Here is a 9,384-nt window from a genome sequence, read left to right on the forward strand (position 1 = left end):
GCCCAGCAGGGAGCAGAGGCCTAGCAGTGAAAATCAATCTATGCTGGGTAACTTACACTTTCTCTTCTCTGCTGCTACCAGGAGCATGAGAAGATCATGCATAACCAGAGGGGAGGGAGGCAATGGCCTGTTGAAGAGATACTATTTATTGCAATCATTAAGCCTCTCTAGAGGATAAGGGGGAGGCAGTTGTCATTGCCTGGCTGGTGCAAAGCAAAGTAATATGTTCCATGAATGCATCTCTTGTCATAGTCCTCTCCAAACTCTCGCGCACATGGTGATATATACACACGCAAGGCTCTTGTTATGCTGGATTGCTAAATAAGGAGCTTGCAAACACAGGGCAGCTAAAAATAGGCGAGGGCTCTGGTGCCCCTTTTGACCTCAGAGATGTTCCTCTGCTGCAGCTAGTGAATGCAGTTATAAGAAGGAAAGCTGCAGTTCTTCAGAAAACCCTTCCAACTCTGAGCTTCTGAACAAAGATACAGTCCTCTGATCTCCTCACTCTGCATTCAGATCTGTCTCATGATCTAATCAGCTCTGGCAAACTAGGATCTCTTCTATTAGTTAGACGCATTAGTAGGAGATGTCAAGACCTACCTTCTTTAGCCCATGAAACGTTGCTGGATACTAGCTCACCAAGCACCGGGATGTATTTGGCTTTTATTTTTGTTAGAAAGATTAATTCCTTCATGATACAATGAGCTACAATGCTAATGCTGCTAGGCCCGCACGGCTTGTGACCTACCGAGCCAAAAACATCTTACCAGCCATATATATTGTGACTTGCCAGGTAATTAACAACCCCTTTGGTATTACAGTCCCAGGGGCAGGCAGCAAAAACATGAGATTTTATCAAACTAGTAGTGGGATGTTTTGATAAAATAAATTGATGGACAGGCTGCATTCAGCTGGGTGGGTCACAAGTTGCACAAATTTGATAAAGCATCAATATTTTCCAGACTTTTTGTATTGCTTTGTTAGTACAAATCTAGAGATGCTAAGCTGAGGAAAACTGTGGCTGAGTGGGGACAAGAATCTGGATCTCCCAAGTTTCAGTCCAACACTAACCACTACACCACACTGCCATTAGACAGGTACCAACTTTCTTGATGTTTAGAGTACAATTGGAGCTCTCTATCAGAAAGGCAGGGCAGGAGGAATGATGGTGGTCTTTTAACCTCCTGCTCCTCCTTTAAAAGCGTTTAAAACAGGAGAGCAAGGTAAAACAAAACTGTGAAAGATGGAGGAGAGGGAAGCAAAGATCAAAGGTAAGGGAGACATGGCTTAAGAGAGGGGGGAATTGGCCTGCAGGAGAAGCCTTGTAGGCCAGATTGTGGAGCCTCATGGGCTGGATTAGGCCCACAAACCAGAGACTCCCCAAGCTGAAATAGAGGATGCCTTCAAAAAGCTTCTCTAAATGAGTGATTTATAGTACACTCGTGATTGGCCAATCATGGATGTTTGCAGGTTTATTTCACAATGTTGCCAGAACCCAGGGCCCCTCCCATGCTATCCCCTGGGACATCTGGGGTTTTTGAGGGTTTAAAAAGCCCTGGGATAATGTGGGGATATCTAGAAAATCACACCATCTCCTAGCATGTAGAGCATCATCAGACAGGGGGAAGAATCACAGTTCCCTACTGTCGCTTCTCTGCCCCTGCTCCTGTCCCACATTACTTCCTCTTTCGTCCCGGAGAAGAAAGAGGAAGTAAAGAAAGACTATGTGGCCCATTCAGGGGGCGTTTTTATTATGCTGTTTTCCTGCACATAGCAGGAGATGCTGGCACATTTCATTTCCCCCCAAAAAGTCGGATTAAAAGGAGCATCATCAGGTGAGCATTTTATTTCATGCTCGCTACTGCCCACTTACAGATGTTCATGCGTTCTTTAGATGACGACGTCCACCTCCCATGTACCTCCTGCTCCATCTTGCCTGTTTTTCATCACAAAATGGAACCCTTTTAATCCGACTTTTTTTAAAAAACAACAGAATGTGCCGCTGTTTCCTGCTGTGTGCAGGAAAAGTGGCGCGATAAAAACAGCCCATGAATGTGCCACGTGGTCTTCGTTTTCTTCCTCTTCCTTCTCCAGGTAGAAAAAGGAAGTATTGGGGGACAGAAGCAGGGGCGGAGAAGCAATGGTAGGGAACTGTGATATCCCCCCATCTGATGAGACTCATGGGGTCAATTTTGTGGCGGGAAAGAAGGAGCGGGAGGCACATGGGAGGCAGACAGAGTCGTCTAAAGGACACACGAAGAACCATGAGTAGGCAGTAGAGAGTGTGCGATAAAACGCTCGTCTGATGAACACTGTAATCTCACATTGCACTATAATTACACCACCAGATGGCACTTCTTCAATAAAGTCAATTGAGCACATGGAGAAGAAAGTATTCAATTTCAAACCACATGGCCACCCGTATAATGCCAAGAAAGAAAGTGAATGCTGATAGCCACGTAAAGCAATGTGATTTCTTTTTTAAATGCAGAGAAGCCCAAAGAGAGGGCTAACTGTCCCCTTTAAATGTCAGGGGAAGCTTCCTAATGATGGACAAGCTATCTTTCAGGGAAGCTTGTCTGCTATTACAGATCTCATTGAAGAACCCCATAAGCTTATGAGAAATCCAATTTGATAACCACTGCTAGAAATCCTTTGGAGGAGCCCTTCTCTGCATCCCACCAGCACAACACATTCACTATAATGGGACAAGGGAGTGGCACCCCGACTGTGGAATGCCCTCCCCTTGGAGGCCCGACTGGGCCAACGCTGATTTTATTCCAGCGCCAAGTGAAAACATGGCTTTTTAACAAAGCTTTTAATGGTTAAATTCACTAAGTTGGCACATTATTTTAACTGTTTTAATAGTTTTACTGCTTTTAAATTATATATTGTTTTAACTTGGTTTATGGTTTAATTTGTTTTTAGCTGTGTATAATTACTCTTTTATACTGTATGCTTTTATCTGTACGCCGCCCTGAGATCTTATTGATATAGGGCGGGATATAAATGTTTTAAATAAATAAGTACAAGGATGGAGTGCAAGGACTAACATGCCAGAACAATGCCACAACTATGACATTACTAGTCATGCTGCCAGCTGAGCCGCTACATCATTTCCGTGCTGTATGTTAAAACTACACCACAGCCGCACCCCATCTTAGATGCAGATGATAACAATCAAGTGAATACAGGAAAGTACCATACTTTCTAACTCCCTTCTCTTTCGTATATATCACTCTATCCTTCGACTTTCTCCATTTTGTCTTTCCAGAGTGGATCTGTGACATAAATATAGGCAACTTGATTCAAATCCAGATTCCAGGTTTACTCATCTTTTAGCAAAGCTCAGATGTTTTCCAATATGCTAAAGCATATCAGTTTGATCTTTAAATTTCTGTTAAGGACTTTCCTTTCTTTTTTTTTAGAAATGAGTTGAGATCAAAAAACCAGAGCTTTATACTTCCAAATTTGGAGTCGTTTGAAAGCTGGGTCCATATTTTGTGGTTGCACTGAAGAACATGACAATTAGAAATAATAAATAGCAATTTCCTTCTAATTATGGAAAGGAGCCCTTACTAGAATGTTGATGTAACTTGCAAAAATGAAGGGATTTGTTCATGGACATCACGCCTGGATGTTTTGACAGAGGAGAAACAGACTACTGCGAAACACCATCTATATTTTGACTTTGACAGTGTAATCTTAATTTTATATTTTAACATGTTTAGCCCACTTTTCTTTATAAAATAAACTCAAGGCAGCTTATAAAATATTTATAGCTATATCTCTAGATATAAAAAATCACAAAATACATAAAACACAATAAAACAGTTCAAATTATGAAAGTCAGTTTCATGCATTAAAACCAAGGGCAGGATAAAACTATTCTGTATAAAAACAGGGCGATAGAAGTTTAGCTCACACTAAAAGCTCAGCAAATAAATGAATATATTAATTATTTAATTAAAAGGTCTTAGCAGCTCACCTGAAGATTAAAGGAGAAGGGACCAACTGAACTTCTCTAGGGAGGGAATTCCACAACTTGGGTGCCATAAGAGAAAAGGCCTTGCCTCGGATCCCAACCAATCAAGGTACAGTAGAACCAAAGAAAACTGGAGGGTCACATGTTGCCAACCATCTACTTCCAAATATTTATTTTGTGGTGGTACAAATGATGACCTAAACAAGTGGATGATGACTATATACTGTTGTTTTATACTTTGAATGTTTTAAATTTTTGTGAACCACCCAGACAGCTCCGGCTATTGGGCGGTATAGAAATGTAATTAATAATAAATAAATAAATAAATAAATAAATAAATAAATAAATAAATATAAGGCACAAACATGTAGATTCCTCCTTTGAAAAAATAGTTTTGTCAGTTTGGAGAAGAAAAAAGTCACATCTAGAGAATGCACGGCTGGGTGACCTGTAGTTCAACTGGTATTGTTGCACTGCAACTCCCATCACCTGTAGCCAGCATAGCCAATGGTGAAAGATGATAGGAGTTGTAGTCCAACATCATCCAGAGGGCCACAGGTTGCCCACCCCTGACCTAGGGTAAATACTGCCTACTTGACTGCAAGCTTTCTACAGCCAATGACAGAGCTCCTGTGAAGTCATGGAATGTGTGGATACATTCTAATTGCTGAAAGGCAAAGTCTCAACACAAAGGACCTATAGGCAGAAAGGGCTGTATGTGGTTGTTTGCTAAGAGTGCAGAAAGGTGGAAAGTGAATTTCCCATGCACCTTCAGCTTCATTGGGATAAATTACCTTCTGGTGACTGGCATTGTTAGGGAAAACCAAACAGGGTTTTTTTCAGGAGAATGCCTCAACGTGATGTACATGTGCTGTTGGTCAGAAGGAGTTGAGAGAATTGAGTGCTGAATTGTTTAATTAATCAATTATTTCTATGTTCTTATAAAACCCTCTTCTCCTTCTGAAGGATCTGGTTCACAGCTTGGTGGTGCTTAATCCACAGCTGCTGCAGTTGCAGCAATGGTGAACAGTGTCTTTTGTGCTGCCATAATGCATGCATCAGACACCACGTGTTGTGCTTTCTTGATTACTAAGGACATCCATGATACATGCCCTGAGCTGTATTCAGTCATTTTCCCCATGTGTGGGGCTGTGTGGAGGGCAGAGCAGGACTATGAACTGTTGGTGTCGGAAACATATGCACTGAAAAATTATTATTATTTTATCATTTGTTTTGTTGAAAAGCATTTACCTACTTATAAATGAAGACCTCCCTTAAATAGAAAATTAATTACTTTAATTACTTAGAGATGGGCAACTTGAGGCCCTCTAGATGTTTTGGCCTACAACTCCTATCAGCCCTAGAATAGCCAATAGTGAGGTATAATGGGTGTTGTAGGCCACAAGATTGTAGGGTCACAAGTTCCCCACGCCTGAGTGATCTCTTACTTCTTTCAGTACCCTGTCATGCTCACAGTCATAGCAGCTAACAAGGTATTCTTTCAGGCTCACATAAGCATAACGGTGATGATAATCTTGGAAAAATATATCCTGGGCCAAAGGAAGGAATGTCAGGTAGGTGGATGGATGATAAAGCACTAAAATTTGCAGTGGATGGGTGGTTCAATTCTAAAAACAATCTCTAGTTCTTCACATGAAAGCTGCCATGTCATATGGGGTGGTGGTGGTGGTGGAGAATGTTAGGCAGGACAAACTAGTATTCTCTCATTCTCTAGCTGAACTACTGGCCCCACCTTGTACACTTGTCTGCATGGCTCTAATTTAGTCAAATAATTATAGTGTTGTTAAATAGGATCTCCAGCAATTGTTGTGAGAATATGCAAGATGTGAGGAAGAGAAGGGTGCCAGGGTTTGCTAAGAGGCTGACTGAGTCAGTGTAGAGGGTATGACACAACTAAGTAATACATAACATTAGGATAAAGAGGATTTTCCCCCCCTAATATGACAGTTTCCCCAGGGAAGCATTGCTTATTCAGAAAGCCTGCTGGGTAGAAATCCTGATAAATCAACATTTTCTAGTAATAGGACTCTTAATTCCTGGGAAACAACCCTTTTTACTAACAGCAAATACTCCACATATTTTTCTGTCAGGACAGTGGCTGAGGTAGTGCCATGGACACATATTGGATGTAACCCCCTAACATCATTATTAAGTGCATCGAAAGGCTCCCCCATATCCGTATGTAGAATGGGTCTATTATTATTATTATTATTATTATTATTATTATTATTATTATTTATTTATTTATTTATTTATATAGCACCATCAATGTACATGGTGCTGTACAGATTACACAGTAAATAGCAAGACCCTGCCGCATAGGCTTACAATCTAATAAAGTTGTAGTAAACAATAAGGAGGGAAAGGGAATGCAAACAGGCACAGGGAAGTGTAAACAGGCACCGGGTAGGGTGAGGCTAACAGTATAGAGTCAGAACAAGCTCAACATTTAAAAGCTATAGGGAAAAGAAAAGTTTTTAGCTGAGTTTTAAAAGCTGTGATTGAGTTGGTAGTTCTCAAGTGTTCTGGAAGAGCGTTCCAGGCGTAAGGGGCAGCAGAAGAAAAAGGACGAAGCCGAGTAAGGGAAGTGGAGGTCCTTGGGCAGGCGAGAAGCATGGCATCAGAGGAGCGGAGAGCACGAGCGGGGCAATAGTGTGAGATGAGAGAGGAGAGATAGACAGGAGCTAGACCGTGAAAAGCTTTGAAGGTCAGCAGGAGAAGTTTATATTGGATTCTGGAGTGAATTGGAAGCCAATGAAGAGATTTCAGAAGTGGAGTGACATGGTCAGAGCGGCGGGCCAAGAAGATGATCTTAGCGGCAGAGTGGTGGACAGAGACCAGCGGACTGATGTGAGACGAGGGAAGGCCAGAGAGAAGAAGGTTGCAGTAGTCCAACCGAGAGATAATCAGTGCGTGAACGAGAGTCTTGGCAGAAGAGACAGACAAAAATGGTCGAATCCTGGCAATATTATACAGGAAGAAACGACAGGATTTAGCTACTGCCTCGATATGAGGAATAAAGGAGAGCGAGGAATCAAATATAAAGCCAAGACTACGAGCTTCCTTGATCGGAGTAAGCGTGACATCGTTGACAGTAAGAGAGAATGAGAGGTGAGGAGAAGGTTTAGGAGGAAAAACAAGCAATTCAGTTTTTGCCATATTAAGTTTCAAACGACGATGAAGCAGCCAGGCTGAGATATCTGAAAGACATGCCGAGATACGATCGTGGACATCAGGAGAAAGTTCCGAGATGAGAGATATAATTGTGTATCATCGGCATACAGGTGATATTGGAGGCCATGAGATTGAATAAGCTTACCCAAGGGCAGCATGTATAAAGAAAACAGCAACGGGCCAAGCACCGAGCCTTGCGGAACCCCTACTGAAAGGGGAAAAGAGGAGGACGAGCTGCCGTTAGCCGACACGCTGAAAGAGCGACCCTCTAGATAGGAGGCGAACCAGTTATAGACAGAGCCACAGAGTCCAAGGTCATGGAGGGAATCTAAGAGAAGATCGTGATCAACCGTGTCAAAGGCCGCAGTTAGATCAAGGAGAATAAGAACGGAATAATGGCCCTTAGACTTGGCAGTGAGAAGATCATTGGTGATCTTGGTAAGGGCTGTTTCAGTGGAATGCAAAGGACAGAATCCAGATTGAAAGGGATCCAGAGCAGAGTTACTAGAGAGAAAGTCAAGACAACGAGAGTAGACCACACGTTCCAGAATCTTTGAGACAAGGGGCAACAGAGAGACAGGTTGGTAGTTAGACAGAGATAGTCGATCAAGAGTGGGTTTTTTGAGAATGGGAGAGACTGTAGCATGTTTAAAAGCAGAAGGAAATGAACCAGAGGACAGAGAAGAATTAATGATGTGAAACAAGGCCGGGAGGATAGCGGGGATAAGATTAATAAAGACGCGAGAGGGAATCGGATCACGGGAACAAGTGGAAGGCTTCGACGAGCGCAGTATTTTAGACAGTTCATCAGCTGAGACCGAAGGGAACGCCGAGAGAGTTGCAGGAGGAACTGACAGGTGAGGAACAGGAGCTGGAAGCGGAGCAGAGCTGGCCAGATCAGAGCGAATAGTTTGGATTTTAGCATTGAAGAAAGAGGCAAAGTCATTGGCAGACAGAGAGGCGGGGAGAGAGGGTGGATTAGGCTTCAGAAGAGAATTGAAGGACGCAAAGAGCCGCTGAGGGTGCCTAGCATTTGACTGGATCAACGTTGAGTAGTGCTGCTGTTTGGCTAGTGAAATGGCAGAAGAGAAAGAGGAGAGAACAAATTTGTAATGGACAAAGTCCGCCCAGTCCTTGGTCTTACGCCACAGGCGTTCGGCTGCCCGGGAACAAGAGCGAAGGTAGCGGAGGAAAGAGGTGAGCCACGGTTGGGGTTGAGAGGGGCGAACTATCCGAGTTGTAGATGGAGCAAGATTATCAAGAGTTGAAGATAAGGAGGAGTTAAAGGAGGAGACGGCTGAGTCCAAGGAGACGGCTGTGAAGACAGAAGGAAGAGAGGAGGCCAGAGACTGAGAGAAAGCCTCATAGTTGATAGAATGCAGGTCACGACAAGGGCGTGAAGTGGGACGGGAAGGAGGGGGAATGTGAGTAATATTAAAAGGGACTAGATGATGATCTGACAGAGGAAAGTCAACAATAGAAAAGTCCAGGACAGAGCAGTTCCGAGTGAGGACAAGATCCAGACAGTGTCCAAGGCAATGTGTGGGTGCTTCAGACCAAAGCTTAAGATCGTAAGAGGAAGATAAGGAGCGAAATCGTAGAGCTGCAGCATCGTGAGGGTCACCTACATGGATATTGAAGTCACCCAAGATCAGAGTGGGAGAGTTGTCAGAGAGGAGAAAGGACAGCCACGAGTCGAGATCAGAGAGAAATTTAGAGGATGAGCCAGGGGGGCGGTACAGAACTGCAACCCGCAGTCGCAGCGGAGCGAAGTCTCACCACATGTGCCTCAAAGGAGGAGAAACAGTGTGAAGGTGGAATGGAAAGAGGCTGGAACTGGCACAAACTCGATAATAAAAGACCCACACCACCACCTCGACCCTCTGGGCGACTCGAGTGAGAGAAAGAGAGTCCTCCAAGAGAGAGGGCAGCTGAGATGGCGGTATCATGGGCAGGAAGCCAGGTTTCAGTTAGAGCAAGGAGGTGAAGAGATCTAGAGAGAAACAAGTCCTGGATGACAGGGGCCTTGGAAGCAATAGAGCGACAGTTCCATAAGGAACACGAGAAAGGCAGCTGGGAAGGGGGGAGACACCGAATAGGAACTAAGTTGGGAGAGATGAAATTGGAGCGAGCCATAGGGAACAGATATGAGGAGAGAGAAATTAAGATAAGAAATGAGGAGAGGGATAGCAAGTAGGCAGGGA

The sequence above is a fragment of the Elgaria multicarinata genome, chromosome 3, assembly GCF_023053635.1.
Source record: "Elgaria multicarinata webbii isolate HBS135686 ecotype San Diego chromosome 3, rElgMul1.1.pri, whole genome shotgun sequence".
Taxonomy (NCBI): Eukaryota; Metazoa; Chordata; class Lepidosauria; order Squamata; family Anguidae; genus Elgaria; species Elgaria multicarinata.